The sequence below is a fragment of the Pinus tabuliformis genome, chromosome 8, assembly GCF_031772625.1.
Source record: "Pinus tabuliformis cultivar Carrire ecotype Pingquan chromosome 8, CPIR1, whole genome shotgun sequence".
In the NCBI taxonomy this organism is placed as follows: Eukaryota; Viridiplantae; Streptophyta; class Pinopsida; order Pinales; family Pinaceae; genus Pinus; species Pinus tabuliformis.
The window spans coordinates 620718706-620734154 of record NC_142294.1 but is presented as its reverse complement, the minus strand read 5'-3'; the positions used below and the strand labels follow the sequence as shown (position 1 = coordinate 620734154).

At 39.9% G+C, this 15449-nt stretch overlaps 1 long non-coding RNA gene across 1 annotated transcript in view; it reads left to right on the top strand.

Moving 5' to 3' along the window:
* The first annotated feature begins 943 nt into the window (after positions 1–943).
* The window catches only part of LOC149237034 (uncharacterized), a 77001-nt gene continuing 62495 nt past the window's right edge, over positions 944–15449 (top strand). The window contains exons 1-2 of the long non-coding RNA XR_016246273.1: positions 944–998; positions 1160–1439. This is a non-coding gene — a long non-coding RNA (uncharacterized LOC149237034). The remainder of the gene's footprint in view (positions 999–1159; positions 1440–15449) is intronic.

Sequence of the window (15449 nt, the reverse complement as noted above, 5' to 3'; positions counted from 1 at the left end):
CTGAATGATTCGAATAGGAAGACAAATTAGAACTTACAAGCTGAAACCAAACGTCATTACATTGCTTGGATTACCAGAAAATCTGTGAATGTTTCAGTTTCTTTGTAACTGATCTCCAACAATGATATCAGAGCTGGTGTAACTGCCTTCAAGACTATTTCCGTTCCACATTCTCTGCATAAATAACAGTTCCTCTACATTAGTCAAAATGACTATTTTTCTGCCATTTCTCTGAACTCTGAAATCCGCAGGTCTCCATTTTCGGATGCCGTTTCTCTGTCCTTCGAAATCCGCAGGTCTCCTTTTTCGGCCTCTGATTCTCTGTCCTTCGAAATGCTCTCTGTGTAGCCATCATAAAAAATCCTCGCAAATAATTATCTTTCATTCTGCTCTGTGTAGCCATCATCAAAAAACCCTCGCAAATAGTTTTCTTTCATCCCGCTCCACTTGTCGTCCTCCATTCCCGCGTTCTTTCCTCCACGCTAGCAAACAACGATCTTTTTCTGCGTACTGGAACGTCCGAACTAGGCCCTCCTGTCTGCATTTTCTGGAACCCGCGACTCCTCTGTTGCTACTGTTATTATTCGTTCAGCTCTACGCTCTACCGAAAGATATCCGATGACAGCGTTGTCTCAACCTGCTAATCAAAAGTCATGGTTAAAAACATTTTTTTAATTATAAATTGTCTTTTTAAGGAAAGGATGTTCCCTGGGTTTGATGCTGTTCCCTTCCAAGGTCTGATATGGTACCATGATATATGAGCTTAGGGATCCTTAAGTAGATTCGCGACTCCACAATTAACGGGCTAAGACAAATCACGCGGGCCTCGGCTTTGAAAACTTGCCCAGAATGCAGTAATATTTGGGTAGGCGCTTCAACTTGCAGCTGGAGTTCGAGCTTTGAATGCCTTGGAGATCGTTACCCTGCCTGCGGGGTGTGAGACGATGTGCAGCTACAGCACCTAACCCTGGTTTTCACAGTGTAGCAGGTGTTTTGATGTAAGTCAATAACAGTTTTGCTTTTTAAAAAGCTCTTGCTTGTGCTGTTTTTGGCCCTTACGTTATGACTTGGTTTGCATATTAGATATAGTAATTGTAAAGTTTAGTTTGATTGGGCATTTTGTCCTAATTCTTTTTCTATGTTTTCTTCTGGCTTGAAGCTCAAGGTATTTGAAGATGCATTCTCCCATTTCTATTGTTGGTGTGGTGCTAACGGGCAAAGAAAATTACTTAGAATGGTTTAGACAGATCAAAAACACACTGATCTTTTATGATTTATGGGATGGGATCTGTGATAAAGACATTGAAGAAAAGGCTAAAGGAGAAGTACAACAGAAGCCTAGTGGACCTACAAAGCCTATATCAACTAAGGAGCTCGCTATTTGGAAGAACAAAGACAATAAAGCATATGCCTTGATTGCTGCCACAGTAAGTGAAGAGGTGAGTCAACACATTGCTGACATTTATGATTCATATGGAGCCTTAAAGAAGTTAAAGGACTTGTATAACTCTCACTCAAAACTAGGACTCGTACCACTACTCCTGAAGCTCTTCAACCTAGAGTTAAAGGATGATGATCCTATTAGTTTAGCTTCTGAAATCAAAGCCATCATGCATGACATAAATGCCACTGGAGCAAAGATAGAAGATTTGCCTCTCATGGTGTTTATCAAGGCTATCTACCCTACATACTCACACTATCTTGAATCCTTGCAAGGTAGTGGCCAAATGGATTCCATCTCATTTGACTCCTTAGTGGAGAAAATCGCAAAACATGAGAAAGCTTTTGGGAGGAAGAATACAACTCAACCCATTGGAGGAACTATGTGCCTTGCTAAAAAATGGAAGAATCAATCAAATGAATCTTTTAGAGGAGAAGGCAGTAAAAGAAGAAATAGATCTGGTTTTCACTGTGATCGGTGTGGTAGAAATGGACATGAGGCGAAGACATGCAGAATCCCTTGGGAGAAGATCAAGTACAAGCAAAGTTAGAAAGAGGATAAAGATAAAGCATCAAACCTTATGAGAGATAAAACATCTGAATCTACTAATTACATTGTTGTGCATTGGAATAGGGATGTAGCCAAAGCCATAGTTCATCACCATCTAGTTTGTGGTCATTGTCAAACTACTACTTGGTAGACTTATGTGAAACATCAATTTATAGTCATCTTTTAACCACCATCTAGTAGAAGTCCTTAGGGATTTTGTGAATTGTGAATATTTTGTAAATATATAAATAGGAGAAATACCCTTAGAATAGGAAGAGACATAATCCTTGGAAGTTAAAAACCAAAGGTCATGATATATGTATGCTTTGATTAGTGGAAAATCAATGAAGTCTTATAGTTTTCTTTTAACTAATCTCCAATTAATTTTGGTTAAGGAATTGTGGTTATATTCTAATCAAGGGTTAATGTATTTGGGGATTATGGATGTTGTGGGATATATAATACAAGGAGAAGTAAGAGGTGTGGCTCTTACACATTATTGGTTTTCCCGTTTTAGGTTTCCAAGGTAATTTTTTTGTATTAAATGTCTGTGTGAGAAACATTGCATATTTTATATTTTTATTAAGAATATATATTCAACAATTAAAAGTACAAAGTTAAAACCAACACTTATCAACATTGCATATTTTATATTTTTATTAAGAATATGTTTGCAACAATTAAAAGTACAAAGTTAAAACCAACACTTATCAACATTGCATATTTTATATTTTTATTAAGAATATGTTTGCAACAATTAAAAGTACAAAGTTAAAACCAACACTTGGTCATCGAATTCAAAATCACAAGAAACTTTCCTAGTGACAAAGGCAATATTTATATTTTCTGTAGCCCGACGGGATAACTTCACCCTTTTTTCTAATGCATCATGCTCAAGGACATCATAAGATCAAAGCCCTACAAGGTCGTCAATGTTGTTGTGGTTAGTGATTAATACCACCATGCACCCAAAAGACTAGGGAAGAGAGTTAATTAATAATGTCTAGCAAACTTTTGTTATCAAAGTTTGACACTCTTTGGTAGTATGTGTCATCTGTGTGAAATTGGATTCATTTGTTTAACATTTTTGTTGTTGTATGTCAATCCCTACATAAAGCTACAAGATCCATTTTTCTACTTTTTTTACAATTTATTTAAACATATTAATAACAATAATAATAATTTTAGGGTCATTTCCAAGCCAAACACCAAATTCATTTGTTTAACATGTTTTGTTGTGGTATAAGCTACAAGATCCATTTTTATGTTTTTTTTTCAATTTATTTAAATGCATTAATAATAATTATAATAATTTTAAGGTCATTTGCAAACTGAACACCAAATTGGTGGTATGAGACCCCTTTTGTTTATGGGACAAGGGACCTGCCTCCCTGCGATATGACAACTAAAATTTATAGAGGTGTACATACTCTACCCCTCTAGATTTGAACATGTGATATATTAAGAAACTAAAATTTATAGAGGTGTACATACTCTACCCCTCTAGATTTGAACATGTGATATATTAAGAGGAACCGCATGTTCTGAGCTATTAAGCCCACTATATAAGTTATCTTGCAAAAGTTGAAAAAATGAAGAAAACTTAAATGATGTTATACAACATGAACAAGAACATAGAAACTCTATCATTGATCTAGAAAACAATCTTATAATTGACAAACAAGTTGTCGTTATCCTAAAATTATATTAAGCACTTGTTATTTACCTCTACTAAAGAAACAATCGCCAAAGTTGTTCATGGTTTTGCTCCTCTTTGAAGATAAACCTTCCTATCTGTCTTCATTACCTTCGGCTTTGGCTCATATAATTCCACTTTTGAAGTAAGAAATGTTTTATTCAATACCAATATCATCTATTTTACTCGGTGCTTTTTTTATAGGAGAAAGTCCTTTTAATATTCCAAACAAACTAGTTGTGGTTAGGGTTTTAAGTTATAAGGGTATTAGAAGACTTTATTAGCTAATTGTTAGCACATAATCATAATTGGATGCATAATCAATCATTTAGCTGTTAGCACATGATTGGAGCAAACAACAATATATTGAATGATAAACCAAGAGAAAGGCCATACAAATTGAAAAGTCACCTAGGAAGTTTGAAGATCAAATTTGTAGCATGTGGACCCCAAATCTCCTCATCGGAAGGTCATTTGGCATCCTTGACTACCCAATTTCTTTATAGAATGGAAACCCATCTGTGGCCACTATGGAGAGTAAATACTTTGTAAATTAACAAATCCATTGCTAGAATACGAGAAGCTAGGAACAAAGGGCTCTTTATCTCTCTATTATTAAATTGTAAGTTTTACTTGTGCACTTGCATGGCTCAACCTCTATATTTATAGGCTTGTAGGACCACCACTTATATTGATTTGCCATGAATGCAATTGATGGTAATGATGGGAGGTCCTAGAGATAGTGTGCCACTACCCCACCATTCATCCCTTGTCCTTGGGTATTTATGTGCAATGGGGGACTTTTCTTTATTTTATACATGATCACATGACTTTCAAACCTTTTTCCACACAAATCATGTCAGTGTCTATGGATGGTATTTGCTACTTGTGGGAAGGGTCTTTTAATGAGTGGACCTTGCTTAATAACCAAAAAGTGGCCACCTGTGATTTTTATGGCTATGCTTATTCAATGTCATAGAGGAGCGAAATTAGAGTGATAAAACTATCTTGATGTACTATCTTGAATTTCCCTTTTGAATATTGTAAGTATTTTCTTCTTCTTGTTAATAAAAAATGACCAAGGCCAAAAGGGGCTATGTGTCATGTCCCTTTCCAAGTGATCATCAAAGGGGAAGGGTCTTTTAATGAGTGGACCTTGCTTAATAACGAAAAAGTGGCCACTTGTGATTTTTATGGCTATGCTTATTCAATGTCATGTAGGAGCAAAATTAGAGTGATAAAACTATCCTGATGTAATATCTTGTTTTTCCCTTTTGAATATTGTAAGTATTTTCTTCTTGTTGTTAATAAAAAATGACCAAGGCCAACAAAGCATGAGCACTTAATGGGGCTATGTGTCATGTCCCTTTCCAAGTGATCATCAAAGGGGAAAAAGGGGACCCATGGTAATCACTCATGGTATTCGGACAACCCATGGTACTTTAATATCTCATGACAATAAAAGGAGGATGGGATCTCACTCTTGGACTTGATGAATTGGATATCGTTTTGATAATTGGTCTGAGAACTTTTGGAGCTTGAAGGAAGGGTGCGAACTTGTGTGAGGAGGGTAGTTTGGGTGGTGCGAGACCCACCTTAGCTGATCAAACCAAATTGGTTTCGGTTTTGCAATGATACATCCTAGCTAGTGGACGAGGAGGGATCACTTCAAATCTCTCGATTATGCTTCATATAAAAAAAAGGAGCAACCACCCAAGCTTTTCATTAGTGCTCAATGTTAGAGATTATTATTCAGCCAAACATGTCATTTTGCAGGAGTCATTACAGGTTCTAAATATGAAGCATTGGGATAATTCCGTAACTAATAATCAATTAGGGTTATCTCGAGTGGTTGAGCGGAATGGTTGTTATCTTTTGCACCTAGATTTAAATCCTCGCTAGTGACATGATAAGCTATAATGTGTTAAATTGTGCAACTAGGGCCAAATTCTAGTTTGGACAAGTCATTTGATGGAGTTAATTATTGCATTAAATTCCTCTTTGCGAAAGGATCAAAATTGACCTAAGGATCACCAAGTTTGGACAAGGAGAAATATGTTTTTGAAGTGAAGCCCACACATGCAATTTGACAAGGTCGCCTTGGGGTCAAGTTGGTCAAATTGACCCTTCTCCATTACATATAAATAGAAGAGACCTTCATCCTCATTTGACACATTCATCACACAACTTATTCTTCTTTCTCCTTCATTGATTCGGTTGTACAAGTCTGAGGTAGCCTGTTCTTCCTTCACACATCCGAGTTTTTGGAACTGATTTGAATTGCATTGACTTTCTGTCTTGGGGAGACTTTCACCGGCGTTGACCGAGGCATTTTAAGGACTTTTGACTGTGTTTTGACCACAGATAGGTCTGTCCAAGTAGGCCACATTATCTAGCACAAAAATCGAGGCAAAAGGAGTTGTTTGACCAAGGTTGATCACAAAGTAGTAGGATTGTTTTGACCACAAGATGACATCATCATTTGACTGGGTTTGACCGTTGATTTGTTGATTGTTTTTGCTGCTATTTGACCAACAAAGAAGGCCAAGTTTAATTGAGGTTGACCGAGCTCAATAGGGGAAGTTTGACTGATTGCTGACTGGTTAGGGTTGTTTTGACTGTTGTTGACTGAGAGCAGAATTGTAGATTTGACTGGGCTATTGGTTTGACATTTGGATAGTGATATTGGATCATCTATTTGGCAAGTCAATTTTGAATTTGACTTTGTATTATTGTACTCTCTCTGTGTTGAACATTTGATATTTATAATAAGAAGAATTGATCAAGGGTTTTCCCCACCTTGGGGTTTTTCCCTAGCTTGAGCCAAATCCTTGTGTTCTCTTGTCTTGGATTTTCCTTTACATTTTACTATTTATGTTCTATCTACGGTTACTGTCAATGTCAATTAATGGTTTATGTGATTGCTATTGGAAACTAAATTGGAATTGACATTGGGCTTATAAAAGGACATTGAAGTAATTGTTGCAAGCATAGAACATACCATTGTTATCTAAAATTAATATGGTATCATAGCGTAGGTGAGGACAAGCCCAAGCAAGAGAGAGTAAATCAATCACTAAGATATGTGTTGGACAAAGAATATTTGGCAAGTCTCCATGGCCTTTACATCTTACTTCAAGACTGAGGACAAGCTCAATGACAAATCTAACTATCATGCATGGAAGATGACTTTGGACCTAACTTTGGAGGAGCATGAAGTATTGGGTTGTGCGCAAGGAAAAGTGGTGGAACCTCTTTCAAATACACCTACTGCTATGAAAACGAAGTATAGAAAAGGTGAGGTCAAAGCTAAGAAAACTATAATTGACTCCATTCAAAAGCATTTGGTTGCCTATATTTCTGATTTGGGAACTTTTAAGGAAATATATGATAAGTTGGTTGGGATGTTCAAAGTGAACAATGCAAGTCAAATTCTCTTTCTCAAAAACAAGTTGAAGGATATCAAGATGGATAAAGGGGAGTCTATCCAATCCTACTTCATGAGAATAACTCAAATCAAGAATGACCTACTATCTATTGGAGAAGTTATTGCTGACAGGGAGCTCACTCTCATTGCTCTTGGAGGTCTTTCAAGACCATGGGATATATTTACCATCACCATTCTCAACAATGATAGGATGCCTACTTTTGATGAGTTATTGGCTAGATGTACTTAAGAGGAAACAAGGATGATGGAGAGAGATAAATTGAACAATGGAAATGAACCTACTGCTTTCTCTACACATGCTAAGAAGAAGAATGATGCTGATCCAAGGAGACAGGTCAAGATCTAAGAAGGGATTCAAAGGAAGAGGCAAAGGAAGATGCTACAATTGTAACAAGTTCGACCACTATGCTAGAGAGTGCCCTCACAAGAAGAATCCTCCAATGGATGATGACAAAAAAAACAACAATTACAGAGGCAATGGCAATCAAAGGAACAACAGGTACAACAACAAAGGAAAGAGGAATGCTCCAACTACTCAAGATAGAAATGGTCGACCTCCCAAAAGGACACGAAATGCTAGGTATGACCAAAGTAATGTTGTAGAAAAACAAGATGATTTTTATCTTATTCTTGCTTTATCTATTGCCTCTCCTTCGGGTACTTTGGATCATTGGTCAATTGATAGTGGAGCCTCAAGGCACTTCCCTGGATACAAGGAGGCCATCTCAAATTTGGTTGAGAAGAAAACTATTCTAAAGATTATACTTGGAGATAATGCCACCTACCTCATGAAAGGGATAGGATATATCACTCTTCACTTGAATCGTGGTCAAACCATACATCTACAAGAAGTATTCTGTGTCTGATTTGAAGAAGAACCCGATTTCTATTTTTGCAATGGAAGGCAAAGGCTTCAAGGTAGCATTCATTGATGGAAAGGTACGTATTTGGCATAGAAACCATAAAGATTCATTTACTCTTGGATTTATGGTTGATGGTCTCTTTGAAATTGGTGGAAGTCCTTTGGGAGCTTTAGCAAGTGATACTTCTATTCAATGTGAGCTATGGCACTAGAGGTTTGCCCACTTACATTTCAAAGCCTTACCTAGGGTAAGGAAGATGGTCACAGGGATGCCTGACTTTCACATGAACCATGAAGGAGTTTGTCATGGATGCGCAGCTAGGAAACATACAAAGGGACCATTCCCTTCTAGTGAGAGTATAACAACTAATATTCTTCAATTGGTCCATTCTGACTTATCTGGTGCCCTGCCCGTAACCTCATTGGGAGGATACATATATTATGCAATCTTTGTGGATGACTTCTCACACAAAACATAGATTTATTTCTTGAAGAGGAAGGATGAAGTGTTCAAGTGGTTTCGTTCTTTCAAAGCATTGGTGGAGAATCAAATAGGGAAGAAGATCAAGATGTTGAGGACTGATAATGGAATCGAATATGAATCAAATGAATTCAATGACTTTTGCAGAGAGGTTGGCATTAAGAGGGAGACAACTATTCCATACACTCCTGAGCAAAATGGTGTTGCTGAAATGAATAATCGAACAATCATGGAAGCCACTCGTGCCATGTTCCATGATCAAGGTCTACCAAAATTCTTGTGGAGAGAAGCTGCCAACGCTGTCGTATATGTTCAAAATAGGAGCCCGCATCAAGCTTTGGATTTCAAGACACCCGAGGAAGTCTTCACTGGTAATAAACCTGATGTTTCTCATTATAGAATCTTTGGTGGTCCGGTATACTTTCATGTGCCTAAAGAGAAAAGGAATAAGTTGGAAACTTCTAGGAAGAAACGTATATTCGTCAGCTATAGTGAAAATTCAAAGGCATATAGAATTTATGTGCCTAGTCAAAGAGATGTGGAAGTGAGTCGAGATGTTACCTTTGATGAATACATTTCCCATAGGAAAGCCAAAGATCTCCCCACTTCAAAGAAGGACGATGATGCTGCTACAAAATCACATGAAGATCCTCCAATGGATGAGCCTATGCCTAATGATGATGGCCCGATGGATCCTATTAATCCAGCTCATGGTGATCCCTCTATCTCAAGGAAAAGACCACTATGGCTCAAAGATACTCTCGAAGATGCTAAAAGACATACTGCTCCAAGAGGGATATTTCGTGAAAGTAAGAAGCCAAACAAGTATCAAGGATACTTAGCTTCCATGAGTACTATTGTTCAAGCTAAACCTTGCACGTTCAAAGAAGCTGTAAAGCACCAAGTATGGGAAGATGCGATGAATGGTTAATATGAATTGATCATGAAGAACGATGTCCGGGACATGGTGCCTAGACCTAAGGATAAGTCCGTGGTCATCTCAAAATGGCTTTACAAATGTTCTAGTGGCTGCAACACCCTCCAAAATTTTGGCTTGCACTCAAATTTCAGAGCCTTCCTTGGTATTTCCCTTGATTGTTGCAAACATTTGAGCTCATTTCATGAGCATTCTTAGAGTCCTTTCACCCCTTTTGCTTGTTTGATCAATTTTCGTCTTTTGGCATGTTTAACTGTTTTCCCATGATTGCAGACCTCTCCTGGTGGTTTCGAAGGTTGGCCTTTGTGTATTCGAGTTGTCCTAGTTATGTAAACACCCGTTGCACTCATACACAAAGTTTTGAGCACTGTCGCACTAGTGCTGTCACGGTCGTCTTAAAGTCTATCTCAAGTGTTGCACTTGTCGCTTCTTGTTATGAGACAGTCGCACAAAGGGTAATGCTTTGTCTTGTTTTTTCGGTGGTCTATGTTGTCGTATCATCGAAGTATGCTAAGTATGTGATCATAAGTTCAAGTTCTTCACGGGTTCATCTTCCTCTCGCATTTAGCCATTTTTCCGAAAATCTTCCTGATCGAGCATCTTAGCTTTACCAGACCTCGACTGAACTGTGCACTGTGCAGTCTCAGCCCTCAGTGATGCAACCTTGCTGCCTGGAACTGCACAGTGCGCAGTCACTGCCCCCAAGGGTAGTTGCACTGTACAATTCCAGAGCTCAACAACCTCCCTTCATCCCCAGAATTGCGCAATAGTTCCTCCCAGTCTGACTTGAATTGTGCACTTTGCAATCCCAGTCCTTAAGCTCCTCCCCTTGCCTACTGGAACCCCGCAATGCGCAGAGAACCCAACCTTCCTTGGCCTCCAAAACTGTGCAAAAGTTTCCCCCAGTGTCCTCACTCAGTCGGAGCTCATTGACCTCATGAACTGCGCAGATTTATCCTCCAGGTCTCTCTACTGCCAGTCCTCCTTGACTCTGAAAGCTGCGCAGATCTGTCTCCCAAGGTCCCATCCTGCATCAACCACTGAGTGTATCAACTGCGCAATCCTAACTCCCAGTGGCCACTGCGTAATTTTTCCCCCAGTGAGGAATGTGCTTAGAAGTTCCTCAGTCAAGCTTGAGCTGTGCTCTGCGCAATCTCAGTGATCAACCTCTCTCCCTGTCACCTGGAACTGTGCAATGTGCAGTCACTAGGCCCTCTTTCCTAGCCTATCACCTGTCCCGGGCTCAGTTCATGGATAACAATGCATCATCTTAGACTAGGGAGTTTTCAGATTGATGTCGTCCTGTCATGAGTGAATTGCAAGAACAAGTACACTGTCAAATCATGGCGAGATGATGAAGAAGGAGAAGGAGGAGGAAACATGCCTGAAGACTCACTTGTAGTTGGATGGACAAAGGAACCTATCAAGAGCAAGCAAAAGGAACACATGTATGCAACCACCTCTCAAGACCAAAGATCATTGAAGACCCCGCATCATCAAGCTATGCAGAGGAGAAGAGAAAGAATATCCAAGAACACATCTATCACTCAGCAACAATAACGGCTTGACATTGCCACATCATCAAGCTAGTCCATGTCAGCAGTGTCATGTCAAGTCATGTCATGAGTTGTCAAAGGCCACATCACTATTATGGGCCATGTATATTGTAAATCAAATGTATTGTAAAGTGGAAATCCAATGGACACACATGAATATGAAGAGTCATGTCAGTTGAAAATTCATAGGAAGTTGAACAGTCACAAGGGTAGTCAAAGAGTCACAAGGGGCAAGAATCACCCCTTGGTTATATATACCCCCTTATTGTATGAGCAAAGGACTTTTCACCTTGGCTCCTCCCGCAAAGCATTAGAGAGATTAGTTAGTTCTTTGAGGAGCAAGGAGTGGCTCCAATGTCCCACTCTGGGGCTAGTAGTGTACAATGTAAATATGTGTCTTGGAACTTTTTCTTAATTACAGAAGCCTTTTCAGGTCAACATGTTTCCATGCATGACTTATGGATGTTTGTAAGACTATTCTGTGAGCATTTGTATTTCATGTTTGCTTTCACATGTACTAAGATAGTTGAACTATTTCGGTTGTTTTAGTACTTATCTTGTTGGGAATGTGCTATAATGGTTGTCATTGTTGTTTCATCCTTGTAGACTATTTCACGAGATACTAGACAGACCTTTCCTTTCTTACCGGTTATAACAACCGTCACATCCGCTGTGGACTATTCTGTTGGATGTTAGATGGATCTTCTCTTGTTCATTGGTTGTAACGACTGTCGCATCCGCTGTGGACTATTCCATTGGATATTGGACAGGTCTTTCTGATTCATGTGTGTCTCTTCCTGGTTGGTACTATTACCTCTTACTTATAGGTTCACTTTTCTCCCCCCTTTTTGCAGTAAGCGAACCTAGACACAATTGCGTTGTACATTCACCAAGCACACTCACCTTGTTGTTCGAAGACACTATTGCATCACTCTCCTGTGCTGACAGCTAGAGCCAAGGCAGATCTTTGAGGATTTGGCAACTGGACTTTTATACCAAATGGGACTCTTACACCAAATAGTGTCAGGTCTGATTGGGACTTCATATCGGGGAGATCCCCTTGGTTAACGAATTTCCAGCACCGTCAACACAAAATTAAACATGGAGCTGATCGAAGTGCTGAAAAATATAAGGCCAAGTTTGTAGCTCGTGGCTTCTCTCAAAAGGAAGGAGTGGACTATGATGAAATATTTGCACCGGTTGCTCGATATACCACTATTCGATCGATAATTGTGGAGCTTACATCAAATGGACATCAACACTGCTTTTTTGCATGGCTCACTTAAGGAGGAATTCTACTTGGAACAACCTCAGGGGTTTGAAGTACAAGATAAAAGGACACATGTATGATGGCTGAAGAAAGCCCTCTATGGGTTGAAGCAAGCCCCTAGAGCTTGGTACGAAAGGATTGACAATTATCTCGTGAAGCTGGGATTTACTTGAAGCTATGTTGATCCAAACCTCTACTTCAAGGTTGAAAAGGACATGCCTCTTGTTTTGGTCCTTTATGTTGATGATCTCTTTCTGACCGATGCAGACCTTCTCATTTATCAATGCAAGAGGGAGTTGATTTCAGAATTCAAGATGAAAGACCTAGTACTGATGCATTACTTCCTAGGCTTGGAGGTTTGGCAAAAGCGAGGCGAGATTTTCCTTTCTCAAGGAAAATACATTGTGAAGTTGTTAGAAAGATGTGGAATGGTGGAATGCTAGTCTGTGACTACTCTGATGGAATTCAACTTCAAGAAACTATGTGGAAGTGCTGTTGGGCTTGAATTGGCAAACCCTTATGATATAGACAACTTTTGGGGGCCCTGATGTTCTTGGTAAACTCCTGACCAGACATATGCTTTGCTGTAAATACTTTGATTCAATTTATGGTTGAGCCTCATCACATACATTGGGTTGCTGCAAAGAATCTTTGAAGATATCTCTATGGCACTATCAACTATGGACTGAAATACACTGTCGAGAATTTAAGGCTACATGGATATTCTGATGTTGACTGGGCTGGCAGTGTGGTGGATAGAAAGAGCACGTCAGGGTGTTGCTTCTCTTTAGGGTCTGCTTCAATTTCTTGGATGAGGAGGAAGTAGAAATCGGTTGCTCTAAGCACCACCGAGGCTAAATATATTGCAGCTAGTATGCCCTGTAGTGAAATTGTTTGGTTAAAGAATTTCTTCAGTGAGCTATTTAAGCACGTGCTGGATACTACCATTATCTATTGTGATAACCAAAGTGGGATTCACCTTTTAGAGAATCCTGTGTTCCACTATTGCTCCAAGCATATTGATATCATGTACCACTTTATCCGGGATATGGTACAACGAGGAGTAATAAGGCTCCAACACATTAGGATGGATAAATAGGTTTTCGACATCCTTACGAAGCCCTTGGGGAAGGTCAAGTTCTTAACCTTTTGAGAGAGACTTGGAGTCGTGGAAGGACCTATTACCCAATACCTGTGGGTAGTATCCATAGGAGAAATTTTTCTCTTAGATGGTCCTCAGCCGACAGCCAACAACCCCATGCAGCCACCAGATAACTCGATGTGCCACTATCTTCGCCACCTAATACATGGTCCCTCGCCCATTTGTTATGATCGTATGTTTAAATTTGGGCCTCCCAACCCCGAAGGTATGGCTTTTCATTAGTGTAGTTGAGTAATTTTGTTTACTTATCATGGACACTTTTGGGCATGGATTGGTGGGGGGATTCGGCAGAAAGAGTGGGCTAGGTCTGTACTCTTGTCTCCTCTGCCCGATTTGGTGGTTAGCCTTGTATCCTAGTCCTGTGGGATCTCCTTTACTGGCTATTAGCTTTAGGGTTGGCACTACATGGGAAATCCCGATTTTGGTTGCGTGGTCCCGCTTCTCGACACCATATACATCACTCCCTTCTGCTCATTTTAACCCCATTTATCACTTTTCCCATTCGGGTCCACATTTGTCCACTGGGTCCACAAAGGGTTAGCCTCCCCCTCCCCTTGCCCACACCTTGGGTCAGGCTTGAAACGATGCCTCAAAGGTTGATGCAGCTAAAAAGAAAAGAAAAAGCATAATTTGGCCACTTTCAACAGGAAATGTACCACAAAATGAAAAATATGGTAGGGACATACAAATTTATCACATGGGAAAAAGCCAAACATGAGTTATACCCCTTACCTATGGCCATCACCCTGGTTCCTATGGGCCTTAGATGAGCCCCCTCCACATTAATGAACCCATGATTGTCTCAACCCTTGGTGGGAAATGAAATGCCCAACCTTAAAGGGGGTATCTACTACTCTATCCTACACATCATGCTCTCATCCACTAGAGCCCCATGTAGTTATGAAGAAAAATCAATCAAAGGCAAAAGGCATATGAAGAAGGGTGGAAAAACAAAGGTTGAGGTAACTAATGTACCATGATTGCTCCCTCCTACACTCATATACCCAAGTGTGGGCTTCCCCTATTACAACTACCTTTGTACCATGGCATATGGCTTGGAGCCTTCCCCCTATCCGCACTCCATTCCATCATTGTATCACCTGCCACCTACCACTTGATGGTTGTACCATGGACATGTCACCCCCTTTAAAGGTTGAAACCACCTAATAGGGTCCTTGGTTAACCCCTTATTGAGCGTGGAGACACCTATACATGCCAAAGTGTCCACTATGGAAGGGCATGCCACCATGAAGTTTCCATTTGATTCCATGATTTGTAAGCTCTTTTACTTGATTACTCTAATGATTTGTTACACTGGAGGGCAAGGGGACACATTGGTTCTTATGCAGGATTGTAGGTGGGTCTCCATTTGGGGTTTGGTCACCCTATATGGGGTCCAAGCCTTCCAGGGGGTCACATTGGCACTTGTAGAATGAGCATTAGAACCATGGGCCTCCATCATAGCAGAGAGCACTTCATGGACCCCCAACACCATTAATTTACTGCTCATGTTCCACCTTTTTGGATGAGGATGATGCACTTGGATCACCATGTCCAATCGATTTCATAGTTGTACCATACACTTGGCAGACGTTCTAGGGCCCAGACGAGGATTGTCTCAACATGGGAGACAAAGGGAGGGCTTATGTCATCATTCTAGCCCTTATAGATGGTTTATAGGCATTGTCAATTTACTTGGAGACCCATGAGGATGTCATTGTGCCCCCACACCCAATTGGGGACACCACATGTGACTTGCATGGATATCAAGGGGCCAGCCCCTTGATCATTATGTTTGGATCTCATTCTCTCAACTTGGAACACTTTGGACTCAACTGGGCCTTTTCAATGGCCCAACGACTCATCATGTTTACTATTTTTCCCTCTTGAGAGGTTTATTTTTGTATTATGGAGCTATCTTGGTGGGCTTGTCACCAAGGGATGTTATTATTGCACATCATTTTATTATCTAGGGCTTAATTAGGCCTAATTATGCAAATCAAACTCTTTAGGAAGGATATAAATACATGAGAGGCTCATTCATTCC